Source organism: Leuresthes tenuis, unplaced genomic scaffold, assembly GCF_036924035.1.
Source record: "Leuresthes tenuis unplaced genomic scaffold, fLeuTen1.0.hap1 SCAF_21, whole genome shotgun sequence".
Taxonomy (NCBI): domain Eukaryota; kingdom Metazoa; phylum Chordata; class Actinopteri; order Atheriniformes; family Atherinopsidae; genus Leuresthes; species Leuresthes tenuis.
Genome location: NW_027325375.1, coordinates 14,660,580 through 14,675,673, shown reverse-complemented (window position 1 = coordinate 14,675,673; position 15,094 = coordinate 14,660,580). Strand labels below are relative to the sequence as shown.

At 42.4% G+C, this 15,094-nt stretch overlaps 3 non-coding genes across 3 annotated transcripts; all 3 read left to right on the top strand.

The window, feature by feature from the left end:
* The first annotated feature begins 10,722 nt into the window (after positions 1-10,722).
* Positions 10,723-10,913, top strand: LOC140280684 (U2 spliceosomal RNA). The gene has a single exon (XR_011909618.1). It is a non-coding gene; the product is annotated as a U2 spliceosomal RNA (small nuclear RNA).
* A 410-nt stretch (positions 10,914-11,323) lies between these two features.
* Positions 11,324-11,437, top strand: LOC140280742 (U5 spliceosomal RNA). Its single transcript, XR_011909672.1, has one exon. It is a non-coding gene; the product is annotated as a U5 spliceosomal RNA (small nuclear RNA).
* Positions 11,438-11,712: 275 nt separating this feature from the next.
* On the top strand, positions 11,713-11,898 carry LOC140280560 (U2 spliceosomal RNA). Its single transcript, XR_011909512.1, has one exon. It is a non-coding gene; the product is annotated as a U2 spliceosomal RNA (small nuclear RNA).
* Positions 11,899-15,094: the final 3,196 nt, after the last annotated feature.

Here is a 15,094-nt window from a genome sequence, read left to right as displayed (position 1 = left end):
AGTCATCTACTGGTTCTGGTACCTTCTTACAGTGACTGGCATGAATCCAGGTTGCTCTCTCTGCAACTTTAACAGCTGTGTGAGTGACCAGTAGCACCTGGAACGGGCCTTGCCAACGTTTGGACTTCCAATGTTTCCTGCGAAGTTCCTTCACCACCTGTCATCTGGTTGGAGTGGTGTGTTTTCTGTGGCTGGAAGGGCTGCTTTTACTGTCTGTGAAACTTGAGATAGAACAGTGGAAAGGTTTCGACAGTAAGACAACATAGCATCATCACAAACAGTTGTGGAAGGGAGGGGTCTGGTTACAGGTCCCAATCCCAGGTTAGGAGGTCTGCCAAATAAAATTTCAAATGGGCTGAGATTCACTTGAGCTCTGATTCTCATTCTCATGTAGGTAAGCACAATAGGTAATGCTTTTGTCCATGGCAGACCTGTTTCTTCACAACATTTGGCTAACTTTAATGTACCATTTTCTCTTTCCACAGCACCTCCACTCTGTGGATGATAAGCACAATGTGTGCGCAAGGTTATTCCCAGGAATTTACCAACCTCAGTCAATGCAGTGTTTACAAAATGTGTGCCATTATCACTGCTGATCTTCTCTGGAATGCCCCATCTAGGAATGATTTCTGTTTAGCAGTGCTTTAGTCACTGCATTACTGTTTGCATGTTTTGCAGGGAAAACTTCAACCCATTTACTAAACACGTCCACTATTACTAGTGCATATTTCTTTCCTTCAGCTGGTGTGAGTTCAACAAAATCCATCATCAAATGTTCAAAAGGTTTCTCTGGTGGAGGGTGTGCAACTTGCGATGTGTGTAATGCCTTTCCTACATTATGTGTGGCACAAACCATACATGACTGACAGTGTTTTTGCGCATATGAACTGAACCCTTTTGTGAACCACTGAGCAGTGAGTGCATTCAGCATCCCCCCTTTTGACACATGGTTCAACCCATGTGTCAATTTTGAAAAATGAGGAAAAAAATGTTTAGGTAGACAGGGTTTACCATCAGGTCCCATCCAAACACCATCCGTATGAGTTGCACCCACAGAGGACCAAATGCGTCCAGAGGACCAAATTTCATCTGCAGAGGCAAAAGTTTGCAAAGCATGGAGATCTGTGAGGGAGTCTTCTGCCTGCAAAGAGAGGGAAGCGAAAACAGGAAAAAAATTAGCTGCTTGCTTAGCTGCAGCATCAGCTCTGGCATTGCCACAAGCAACAGGATCGTCTGAGTTAGTGTGAGCCGCACACTTACAGACCGAGATTGCTGTAGGCAAAAGGATCGCATCAAGAAGATCAGAAACCTGCTTGGAGTTCAGAATAGTTTTACCATCTGATTTAAGGAAATGCCTGTGTTTCCACAGCGCACCAAAGTCATGAACAACACCAAAAGCATATCTGGAATCTGTGTAAATAGTGACAGACTTACCAGCTGCCAACTTACAAGCTTCAGTAAGTGCAATAAGCTCAGTAGTTTGAGCAGAGAAATGTTTAGGAAGAGAACCAGACAACAAAGTGTCATGTGAAGAACATACTGCAAACCAAACACAGTTAGTACCTGTGGCTGGATCACGCAAAGCTGATCCATCTACAAAAAGAATCATGTCAGAGTTTGGAAGAGGAGTCTCTAAAAGATCAGGTCGGGGTGTACAAACTTGTTCCAAAACAGCTTCACAGTCATGAGGCTCCCCATCCTCAGGAGTCGGAAGCAAAGTAGCAGGATTCAGAACAGTACAACGTTTAACAGTGACATTTGGCATATCACGGAGCACAGAGGTGTATCTGAGCCAACAAGCAGTTGAAAGATGTGAAGTTTTCTGCTCGAGAAGAATAATGGCAACAGCATGAGGAACCAAAACAGTCAAATTAGCGTAGCCCACAATATCTTGGGAGGCCAGGACAGCTTTCTCTGCAGCTGCAACAGCACGAAGACAACCAGGCAGGCCTGCAGCCACAGAGTCCAGTTTTGCTGAGAAATGAGCCACTGGCCTTTGCCTGCCCCATGTTCCTGCATAAGAACAGATGTCATACAACCATGCTTCTCATCAACTGCCTGTATGAAAGGTTTATGAGGATCTGGAATGCCAAGTGTTGGTGCTGTTTGAAGAGCCAGCTTAAGCTGACTAAAGGCTGATTCAGCCTCAGGAGTCCATGGAACACGATCAGCTGACTGGAGCTGCATGTCAGAACTGCAGCTGCCTTTACCATGGATAAGAGCACCTAAGAGAGCTTCGAGAAAAGAGTAGTTAGGAATAAAGTTCCTGCAGTAAGATGTTATACCTAAGAATGACATAAGCTGTTTTTTAGTAACCGGTTTAGGAATGATCTGAACTGCAGCAACATGTTTAGGAGAAAGTGAGTGCCCATCCTTAGAAATCACATGACCCAAAAAGGTGACTTCGTCCTGTACAAACTGTAACTTAGAAAGGCTGGCTTTATGGCCATAAGAAGGAAGATGTTTCAACAGATTCACTGTCTTTTTCACACTGTTGTTTAGATGGACCACATAAAAGGATGTCATCCACATACTGCAAAAGAGCAGAGCCTGTGGTTGATTGAAGTTAATCCAGACTAGCTTTGAGGGCAGCATTGTAAATAGTGGGACTTTCACAGTACCCCTGGCATAACCGGGTAAAAGTCCAAGATCTCCCTTCAAACTAAAAAGCAAACCAAAATGGGCTATCAGGGTGCACTTGCGACAAGTGCAGTGATGTGCAGTGCAAATCAGTAGGTTGCATGAAATCAGAAAGGGGTGAAACTAACGCTTTTGCTCCTTCCACTAGTTGTTGTGAAAAAGGAGAGCTGGGAAGTTTCCACTCATAAGCATATGTAAGTGCCGATGAATCAAACTGCACTGCTGTGAAAAAAGGCTGTAACATAACCTTAACACCCTCTGGTGTAGAAGTTAAAATAATGCCTAATTTACACATGAGATCACAGCCCATCAGGTTAATGGGACACAACTCTGATAACAAAAATGAGTGTTTGAAGGAGAGCTCATCGGGAGTGACAACACGCAATGGGCATTGTCATTTTCTCCTTCACAACCTGGCCTGATGCAGACATACAGTAAACGTGGTTTCCACTTAACTTTGGAGGACAATCAAACTCCCCTGACGTCACTACTGATGAACATAAGTTCCTATATTCTGAGAGAAATATCTTTGCTCTAGGACGGAAATAGCATGCAAAACTTTACTACGTGAATCACAGTCGGCAAGCGTTGCTTCACTACACAGAGCAGGAAGAATGTGTGAGTGTGTTTGTGCTATCACCCATTAGTGGAGGCTCCGCTGCCGCGTGACGTCCAGAACCTGCCTCCCACCCTCAGTCAGCCTTTTGCCCAATTTCATCACTTTTTAGCTGTGGACAGTCCTTCTTCCAGTGTCCAGTCTGGCCACAGTAAAAACAAATATTCGGATCATAGCTCTGGCGTGGCCCATTTCGACCTCCTCTCCCACACGTCCACGTCTTCGACTTCGGCCTCGTCCTCTGTTTACACCAACTGCGTAATACATGGTCATGGTTGCCAAATGCAGCTCCTTTTCACACTTGTCCCTTTTGGTTGTCTTACGCGTCTCAACTTGGTTCTGAGCATGGCGAGCATATCGGCGAACGTCAGCCAAACGAGGACCCTCACACCATCCCACGTAAATGTTCTTTACTTCAGTGGCGACATCTATATAATATTGTCTGGGTCCCGTTAAAACATGTATTTTTCCCATCTAATTCCTTGTTTGCTTTAAAACAAGTATTCCCCATTTTCTATCCCTTCAGTATGGGTGTAAGCTTACACGGGACAAGTGAAGACTTTGTTATTTTAAGAAATTCCCACCAGGCTGTCAGAGAGGTGCTGATGTTAATGCTTTTGAAACATTTGTGATTTTTTACGTTTTGACTAATAAGTGGCAGGTCAGAGATTTCCAGATTATCACACAATGCTTGTTCTATATTTATCCATGTTCATCTATTGGGCTAGGTTTAAACAATTTTGATATATACCGTAACCTATTGGCTAAGGAATAGTGCTGAAAATTAGGTAAATCTAATCCACCACTGTCCTTGGTCTTCTGTAGGGTTTTTAAACTAATACGTGGTGGTTTGTTTTTCCACAGAAATTTGGAGATGCATGAATCTAGTGACTTAAACCAAGTAGCAGGTTGGTTTTATGGGGATCATTGAGAACAAATAGTTAACTTTTGGTAGTATCATCATTTTAATGGTTGTAACTCTCTCCATAAGTGATATAGGTAAGGACTTCTAACGAGAGAGATTGTCCTCTACTGTCTTTAATAATTGCACATAAATTAGCTTTGTTAGCTCTGAGAGCCTGGAGGAAATGTTTATGCCTAAATATCTAATATTTCCTGACTGTAAAGTGATCGCAGGTATATTCTGGACCCTACAGTTAATGGGCAGAACTGTGGTCTTAGACCAATTGATAGAGTAGTCAGAAAGTGCTGAGAATTTATTTATGAGTGTGATCGTGTGAGTGAGAGACGTCTGTGAGTTCTGAAGGAAAAGTAATACATCATCAGCATAAAGACTTATTTTATGCCCAATATTTTGGGGTTGGATGTCTTTAATATTTCTATCTTGTCTGATAGCAGCTGCTAAAGGTTTGATGAAAATAGCAAAAAAGTGAGGGAGAAAGTGAGCAACCCTGTCTTGTACTTCTCTGCAGACTGAAGCTTGGAGAAGTTTGATCATTTGTCCTGACACTTGCATTTGGGGAGTCAGTTATTTTCTTGTGAGGAGATAAGAGGCTTTAATAATAATATCTTGCAAGAGAGAACAACACAGTACAGAATACAGAGTTGCTCTGACCACTGAAGCAAAAACACACAGTTATATTGCCCGCTCATCACGTCATCTGTTTTTGGGTATAATTGATTGTTCTTCTAACTTTCCTCCCCAACCATCAGTTGAGGTTACCCAGACACACTCGTAAATACCAGCCTAACCCTGTCCCCCCTAAAGTGCAGCTATCTCATTATAACAAGCCCACCATTGTAAAGAGGAATTTAAGAAAACAGGGCAGGGTGGTACCTTGCAGCTCGGTCATTTGCAGGTTATACACAGTAACACTCAATACAATGCATATAAGAATTATTTTCCATTACATTCCTCCCTTTTGATTATAATAATACCATTATATTAATCAACCCAAAAGAAACAAGGAAAATAATAACTTTATCTGTAAAACATCAGCCTGCATTTGCACACAACGTGAGTTTAAAATGCAGGCATCATAGTAATAAAGGGTCCAATGATAAACAATCAAAACATGAACAATTAAACATGATTATCTTCATCCCTCTCTAAGTCAGCGTCACTAGAGGAAAAATTTTGAAAGCAAGAAAGTTATTTGAGTCATTTGGTCTTTTTCACACTGTTGTTTAGATGGACTACATAAAAGGATGTCATCCATATACTGCAAAAGAGCAGAGCCTGTGGTTGATTGAAGTTAATCCAGACTAGCTTTGAGGGCAGCATTGTAAATAGTGGGACTTTCACAGTACCCCTGGCATAACCGGGTAAAAGTCCAAGATCTCCCTTCAAACTAAAAAGCAAACCAAAATGGGCTATCAGGGTGCACTGGCGACAAGTCAACCACTGAGAAAAACTGTGCATCTGATGTAATTTGAGACAAAATAGTGTGTGGGTTGGGCACAGTAGGAGCATGTGGCTGAACTGCAGCATTCACCGCTTGGAGGTCCTGTACAAAACTGTACACATCATATTTGCTCTTAGCCCAAAGATCATTGGGCACTTCAGCCAACATGGGTATCGAAGACAAATCTGTTTCAGATAAAAAACATGCTTCAAAATGTGATTCTGTGGTAGGAATTAAGTCCACAGTTCTTTGACAATGCATTGTACTCAAAAATGTTTTTTTGTATGCTGACAATCGTTCAGAAAACATCAAATTTGGATCAGCAGGTGAAACAGTCCACTCCATTTCTTTCTGACATGTAGCAACAAACTCTCCCACACCTTGTCACTGCCAGTGTGTACGTTTGGCCAAGGAAATGTGAGGGCGAGTACCACAAACATTAAAAAAATCGAAGTGCTCTGGAGTGAGCGACACAGCCAATAAAGTAGGCGCACATATTTTTTCACTTCTTCTCATAGTCATTGTCAGGCCCCAAAGAAATGTGTGATGTGCAGTGCAAATCAGTAGGTTGCATGAAATCAGAAAGGGGTGAAACTAACACTTTTGCTTCTTCCACTAGTTGTTGTAAAAAAGGAGAGCTGGGAAGTTTCCACTCATAAGCATATGTAAGTGCCGATGAATCAAACTGCACTGCTGTGAACTCACCCATTAGTGGAGGCTCCGCTGCCGCGTGACGTCCAGAACCTGCCTCCCACATTCAGTCAGCCTTTTGCCCAATTTCATCACTTTTTAGCTGTGGACAGTCCTTCTTCCAGTGTCCAGTCTGGCCACAGTAAAAACAAATATTCGGATCATAGCTCTGGCGTGGCCCATTTCGACCTCCTCTCCCACACGTCCACGTCTTCGACTTCGGCCTCGTCCTCTGTTTACACCAACTGCGTAATACATGGTCATGGTTGCCAAATGCAGCTCCTTTTCACACTTGTCCCTTTTGGTTGTCTTACGCGTCTCAACTTGGTTCTGAGCATGGCGAGCATATCGGCGAACGTCAGCCAAACGAGGACCCTCACACCATCCCACGTAAATGTTCTTTACTTCAGTGGCGACATCTATATAATATTGTCTGGGTCCCGTTAAAACATGTATTTTTCCCATCTAATTCCTTGTTTGCTTTAAAACAAGTATTCCCCATTTTCTATCCCTTCAGTAGCCAACCAGTTTGTATGGAGTACACTGGAGCAACTTGACTGATCAGTAAAACACTGCTTTTGTTGTCACCGCAAGGCTTCCCCCGTCGGTTGTTTCACTGAGACACTACTGAGTAACTACAACTCAACACAGTTTATACACATAACATTCATATACATACTAACAAACAAACAAACAATAATTTATCGCAATTTTCTCATCTCTGTTTGACACCCAGGTAAATATTCCTGTAGTCTTCTCATATCGACTATGGACCCATTCATTGTTTAACTTCACTGTTTTGCAAATCCTAATTGAATATTACACATTGACATTGAACTTTACTGGATAAGCAGGTCTTCATTGCATTCAGCAGCCTATATGTGAGCATCTATGTGTAAGCTGTTCTTCTTTGCATTTATCAGCAGCAAGCAATTCTTCACTGCACATGCATATGTAAATAGTAAAACAATTCCAATGTGATAGCGAAACCTTCTATATCACAGTGGTTTCTAAGATCTATTTTAAGTTCTTTGCCATCAGTGAGATGACATAGTTTACAAAGTGTGTCAAATTATCACTGAAGATCTTTTCAGGAATTTCAAATCTAGAAATGAGTTATTTTACGCGTGATTTTGCTACTGAGAGTGCATCTGCTTGTGCACATGGAAATATTTCAGACCATTTGGTAAAAACCTCTGTTGTCACTGAGCAGAATCGTTTCCCTTAACATTAATTTAGTTCAATGAAATCTACACAATAATGAAATAATGAAATCCAAACAAATATGTTGAAAAAGATACACTGGCTTAGGGAATTATCTTCGTTTTGGTCTTAGATTGCCCTGTGGAATGTATTTTGCACATATTTGACCTGCTAGACAAAACTTTATTAATTTATTTATTCTAAAAAAAAAAATTCAATAATTAGTAAAACCATATGCTGTAAAAACCTTGTTCATTATTGCTTCCATCCCTCCTGTTGAGACATGACATGGTCCGTGGCTCAATACTGCAGCATATTTAAACAAATTCTTTGGCAGTATGGTTTTCCTTCCGGTCATTCATACGAGTCTATTGTAGATGGCAATTGAATAACATCTAATAATGCTAAAATATTTGTAGTTTATACATTTAGCTGTGGATGTCAACATACCTGTTTTTCCAATGCTGTGTTAACACATGTACAGTTGAGAAGGCATACTGACTGTCAGTGTAAACGTTAACAACCTTTTTGTTATTTAATTTACAAGCTTCAGTTAAAGCTACCAATTCGACTGCTTGAACAGAGTAATTTTTTGGTAGTGGTTGTTTTAAGAAAACTTCAGTTTCTGTTACTACTGCAAATCCTGTAGCATTTGTGCCATCAGGGTTTTTTGCTTGACCTGTTGAATAAATATAGTTATTTCTGCATTTTCATAACGTATATCAGTTAAGTCTGGCCTGGGTAAAACACTGATGGTTATTTCTGACATGCAATCATGAGGCTTTCCATCTGTGGGGTAGGTAGCAGTGTGGATGGATTAAGTGTAGCACATCTCTCGACAACAAGGTGTGGCTGTGAAAGAAGAACTGTTATGTAGGAGAGATGTCTGGTAAAGATATTTTGTTAAGTAACCATATCACAGCCACTGCATGAGGTACCTTAAGTGTTAATGGGTGAAATAACACCATTATTGTTGATGCCTACACTGCCAATGGCTTCTGGCCATTGATTCAAAAGTACGATCTCGTCCCTGTTTCCCCCTTTCAGTGGACACTGGCCCCTAATTACCGCAATTCAGCAGGGGGTCTTTCATTAGGAGTACTGGACTCCCCCGTGCACGGTTTCAGCTCCGACCCTGGAAAGCGGAAAAAACGTTGAGATCTGGTTTGAGGACCCAATTGTTGAGAAAAGTCTCTCAATGAGACTCAGAGTTGCTGGAGTCAGTTAATGCAAATGTTTAATCTTGCAGCAAGTTCAAGAATGTGTGTGTGTATGGGTGTATGTGTGCGAACGTGTGTGAGTTTGTGTGTGTGAGAGTTTAAAGAACCTGTTATCCACAGGCAGGTCTTAACTAGTATGGCACAGGTCCAGCCTGTCTCATCTTTTTTGGAAGGTCCAGCGCTCGGCCGTAACCCTTCTGTCTGTTTGGACTCTCACATACATTCGGTTAATCATAGAAAAACGAGAACAAAACTTTTTAGCCCCTTAAATTCATAAAACAGACATGGTGCAGTTATTTCCATTCTAGAAAATAAGAGTAATCACCACCATTCCTATAAATTCTGGATATTCTAACAATCTGAATCTTTTTTAAATGTTCGATGAAGCCCTTTGCTGTTCTGTTTAGAGACTCAGCTGATCATAAACCAAGTTTTGCTCTTGAACCAAGCTTCTAAACTCTTCACCTTTTTCATTTCTGAGTTAGTATTCACTTTAAAACTGATTAAAAGAAAAATTAAATGAATGCCTATCAACAAATGTGGGATCTAAACTCTAGTGCTTTCTCTAAAATAATTTCCTTTCTCAATTCAGAAATGTGTGTGTGTAAGTCACAACACCCGTGACACCAAAACGGCTTTCTTTTCTCTCTTTTCTCTACACTCTGCACTGTGAGCACACACACCAAATCAGAAAGGCTTTTTTCTCTCTTTTCTACATTATGGACTGTGGGGACAGTCCATAATGTGTGCCAGGGCGTTGTCTCACGTATTAGATTATGCTTAAGATACGAATGGGTTTATCAGTCACATCAGAATCCATACATACTGATCCTCCCGTAATAAAATGGTCGGATCTTATCAAACACACTTTGTTTCTTGTGACAAGTCAGCGAAACAGCGTATACACGTCAAGACACTGAATCAAGTTTGCCACAAGAACTCATAAGTTTGGCAGTATTGCTCTGCCGTCAGCAATCATACACCCATTTTATTTTCATGAGACATGTGCAGGCACCTGTTCATCTACTGTTCTATCACTATGAATTAGTTTATCTATTATCAATAAGGATACTTCTACAACTACTATCAAAGTATGTCCGGACTTCTTATGTTGTCAGTTGCTATATATGAATAAGTGGGTTGCTACTGAAAAGCATTAAGCATGTCACACAGCCCAAACATATAACATTTCAGGACACACCACACAGTTAACAACCACAGTGAAGCGTGTCAAAGCCCAAACATGTAACATTCAACAGGACACTTACACAACACATTCAAATCAAACAGTCAGACAACATACAAGAACATATACCCCAGCCGGCATTGCTCCCTGCCTATTTTCCTACAACTCACTATGTGTGCGCACACCTTTATTCACAAACTCTTCAACTTATACTCTTTTACCGAAGCTGCTACAGCTCGATAAGCCAAATACCCTTAGATCCTATTTCGGTGAATTTGACATCTGCCTTGTATGTAACAGATTAGCGGTTTAGCAGTTTTAATTTAGTTTGAGTGAAGGAATTCATTTTATAGCAAAATCCGAAATCGTGAAGAACTCATGAAAGTAAGCTTATTCTCGGATTCCTGAAACTTTAGATTTGCTCTTTCTTTTACTGCAAAGTACAACGTTGAGCAGCACTAATGAGTTGTTTCTATTTTTGGCAGGCTTTACCTTTGCGGATGAAGCCCTTTCTGTCTGTGCAAAAGAAATCTTGTTACTGTGCAGAGTGACTTCTCTGAGTAGAGTCGCCTTACTTGTTGCGACTGTGCCGATGTTCGAAGCTGGAGTGCAAAGTTGTTGCTTGAATGGTGCTCGCTGGAGCGTGTGGTAGTGTAAAGTTATACCATTTAAAAGGGCTGAAGAGTGCTCAGTGCAGCGGGTGGGCGGAGGTGCAAAGTGACACTATGGCCATAAAAAGAACACCGCTACAAGTGCGCATTGTGCCAGGAAGGGCCCTCGGACGTGAACCAGTGGACAGTTATCGCTTCTCGGCCTTTTGGCTAAGATCAAGTGTAGTATCTGTTCTTATCAGTTTAATGTCTGATATGTCCTCTATGCGAGGACTACATATTAAATGGATTTTTATCAATAGGAGTTGAAAAAGGAGCTTGCTCCGTTCACTCCAAGCATCGACCCGGTACTGCAGTGCAGCTGGGAACGGTGCGCTCTCCTCTGCTCTTGTGAAAAAGCAAACAGCGGTGCAGGATGGAAGTTTCAGGGAGCCTAAGATGAAACTTTCTTTTAATCTGCTGAGAAAAGAGAGTGAATGCGAAGCAGACTTTAACACGGCTCTGGGAGCGAGCCGAGTGCGGGCTAACCGGGACAATTGCTTGAAAGAAACGCGACACCGAATGAGCAGTCAGAACAAAGCCTCAATACGGTGTTCCTGTGTTGTTTGTGGCTGCCTTGTCTTTTGCACAGAGTAAAAGACAAGGCAGCCATCGAATAGGGCCCGATTGTTCCTACTTGGTCAGCCGAGGAGCAAGGGGGGGAGCAAGCGTCTCAACCAAGCAAAGCTCACCATGGGGAAGGTGGCTATGCCAACTAGCCTGATGCCCTGCTCCCGCAGTGATGGATAATCGTACACTGGTTTCTCTTCATAATGTACAAGTCTTTCGCCTTTTACTAAAGACTTCCGTGGAGAGCAGCACTATTGAATTGTTTCTATTTTTGGCAGGCTTTACCTTTGCGGGTGAAGCCCTTTCTGTCTGTGCAAAAGAAATCTTGTTACTGTGCAGAGTGACTTCTCTGAGTAGAGTCGCCTTACTTGTTGCAACTGTGCCGATGTTGCTTGAATGGTGCTCGCTGGAGCGTGCGGTAGTGTAAAGTTATACCATTTAAAAGGGTTGAAGAGTGCTCAGTGCAGCGGGTGGGCGGAGGTGCAAAGTGACACTATGGCCATAAAACGAACACCGCTACAAGTGCGCATTGTGCCAGGAAGGGCCCTCGGACGTGAACCAGTGGACAGATATCGCTTCTCGGCCTTTTGGCTAAGATCAAGTGTAGTATCTGTACTTATCAGTTTAATATGTGATATGTCTATGCAAGGAGTACATATTAAATGGATTTTTATCAATAGGATTTGAAAAAGGAACGGTGCGCTCTCCTCTGCTCTTGTGAAAAAGCAAACAGCGGTGCAGGATGGAAGTTTCTTTTAATCTGCTGAGAAAAGAGAGTGAATGCGAAGCAGACTTTAACACGGCTCTGGTAGCGAGCCGAGTGCGGGCTAACCAGGAGAATTGCTTGAAAGATACGCGACACCGAATGAGCGGTCAGAACAAAATCTCAATACGGTGTTCTTGTGGTGTTTTTATAAAATGCGGTGTAAAAAAAGGTGTGAATGCCCCATAGAAAACTAAAAGGTGGAGCGGAAGTGTTCGGCTGCAAGAAGGTGTGAATGTCCGACTATATTTGGTGAAAAGCAGGTGAAGCAAGGTCTGAATGCCCAACCTTACATCATCAAAAGCGAGATAAGAGGTTTTTGGCTGCAAGAAGGCCATAGTTTGCCAAAAGCGGGTAAGATGCGAATGATCGGCTAAATATCAACAAAAGTGGGGGCGGAGGTCTTCGGATGCAAATGGGTGTGAATATCCCACCATACAAGTATGGTGGAGAGGAAGCTGTGAATGGCCGACCATAGTTTGCAAAAAGCGGGTGAGAAAAGGTGCGAATGTCCAACCATACATGATCAAAACAGGGAGCGGAGGTGTTTTGCTGCGACAAGGTGTGAATGTCCACCCATAATTAATGAAAAGCGGGCAACAAGTAGGTTCGAATGCCCAACCATACCTCATCAAAAGCAGGAGTGGATGTGTTCGGCTACAAGAAGGTTTGAATGTCCGAGCATAGTTTGTAAAAAGCGGGTAAGAAAAGGTTCGAATGCCCGAACATACACCATCAAAAGAGGGAGCGGAGGTGTTCCGCTGAAAGACGGTGTGAATGTCCGACCATAGTTGGTAAAAAGCGGGTAAGAAAAGGTTCGAATGCCCGAATATATACCATCAAAACGGAAGCGGAGGTGTTCGGCTGTAAGAAGTTGTGAATGTCCGACCAAAGTTTGTAAAAAGCAGTTAAGAAAAGGTTCGAATATCCAACCAAACATAATCAAAAGTGGGAGCAGAGCTGTTCGACTGCAAGTAGGTGTGAATGTCCACCCATAATTCCTGAAAAATGGGTAAGAAAAGGTGCGAATGCCCAACCATACATCATCAAAAGAAGTGGATGTGTTCTGCTACAAGAAGGTTTGAATGTCCGACCATAGTTTGTAAAAAGTGGGTAAGAAAAAGTTCGAATGCCCGAACATACACCATCAAAAGAGGGAGCGGAGGTGTTCCGCTGTAAGATGCTGCGAATGTCCGACCATAGTTGGTAAAAAGCGGGTAAAAAAAGGTTCGAATGCCAGAACATACACCATCAAAAGAGGGAGCGGAGGTGTTCCGCTGTAAGAAGGTGTGAATGTCCGACCATAGTTGGTAAAAAGCGGGTAAGAAAAGGTTCGAATGCCAAAATATACACCATCAAAAGCGGAAGCCGAGGTGTTCGGCTGCAAGTAGGTGTGAATGTCAGATCATAATTTGCAAAAAGCTGATGAGAAAGGTGTGAATGACCGACAATAATTGCTGAAAAATGTGTTAGAAAAGGTAAGAATGCCGGACCATTCATCATCAAAAGCGGGAGAAGAGGTGTTCGGCTGCAAGAAGGTGTGAATGTCCAGCCATAATTACTCAAAAACGGGTAAGAAAAGGTAGTATTGCCAGACCATATATGATCAAAACAGGGAGCGGAGGTGTTCCGCTGTAAGATGCTGCGAATGTCCGACCATAGTTGGTAAAAAGCGGGTAATAAAAAATTTAAAAAACCCGACTGTACACAATCAATAGCGGAAGCGGAGTTGTTCGGCTACAAGAAGGTGTGAAAGTCCACCAATAATTACTGAAAAATGGGTAAGAAAAGGTGTGAATGCCCAACTATACATCATCAAAAGCAGAAGTGGATGTGTTCGGCCACAAGAAGGTTTGAATGTCCGACCATAGTTTGTGAAAAGTGGGTAAGAAAAAGTTCGAATGCCCGAACATACACCATCAAAAGAGGGAGCGGAGGTGTTCCGCTGTAAGATGCTGCGAATGTCCGACCATAGTTGGTAAAAAGCGGGTAAGAAAAGGTTAAAAAACCCGACTGTACACAATCAATAGCGGAAGCGGAGTTGTTCGGCTACAAGAAGGTGTGAAAGTCCACCAATAATTACTGAAAAATGGGTAAGAAAAGGTGTGAATGCCCAACTATACATCATCAAAAGCAGAAGTGGATGTGTTCGGCCACAAGAAGGTTTGAATGTCCGACCATAGTTTGTAAAAGGCGGGTAAGAAAAGGTTCGAATGCCCGTACATACACAATCAAAAGAGGGAGCGGAGGTGTTTCGCTGCAAGAAGGTGTGAATGTCCAGCCATAATTACTCAAAAACGGGTAAGAAAAGGTAGTATTGCCAGACCATAAATGATCAAAAAAGGGAGCGGAGGTTTTCCGCTGTAAGAAGGTGTGAATATCCGACCATAATTGGTAAAAAGCGGGTAAGAAAAGGTGCAAATGCCCGACAATGTATGATCAAAAGAGGGAACAGAGGTTTTCGGCTGCAAGAAGGTCTAAATGTCCAACCATAATTTGTAAAAACCGGGGAAGAAAAGGCTCGGAAGCCCAACTATACACCATCAAAAGCGGGAGCGGAGGTGTTCAGCTGCAAGAAGGTCTGAATGTCCATCAATAATTGCTAGAAAACATGAAAAAAATTTTTCGAATATCCAACCGCACATGATCATAAGTGGGAGAGGAGGTGTTCAGCTGCAAGAAGGTGTGAATGTCCACCCATAATTCCTCAAAAATGGGTAAAAAAAAAGGTGCGAATGCCCAACCATACATCATCAAAAGCAGGACTGGATGTGTTCGGCTACAAGAAGGTTTGAATGTCCGAGCATAGTTTGTAAAAAGCGGGTAAGAAAAGGTTCGAATGCCCGAACATACACCATCAAAAGAGGGAGCGGAGGTGTTCCGCCATAAGGTGTGAATGTCCGACCGTAGTTGGTTAAAATACCCGACTGTACACAATCAATAGCGGGAGCGAATGTGTTCGGCTACAAGAAGGTGTGAATGGCCGACCATTTTTTGTAAATAGCGGGTAAGAAAAGGTGCGAATGCCCGACAATGTATGATCAAAAGAGGGAGCGGAGGTTTTCGGCTAAAAGAAGGTCTGAATTTCCAACCATAATTTGTAAAAACCGGGGAAGAAAAGGCTCGAAAGCCCGACTATACACCATCAAAAGCGGGAGCAGAGGGGTTCAGCTGCAAGAAGGTGTGAATG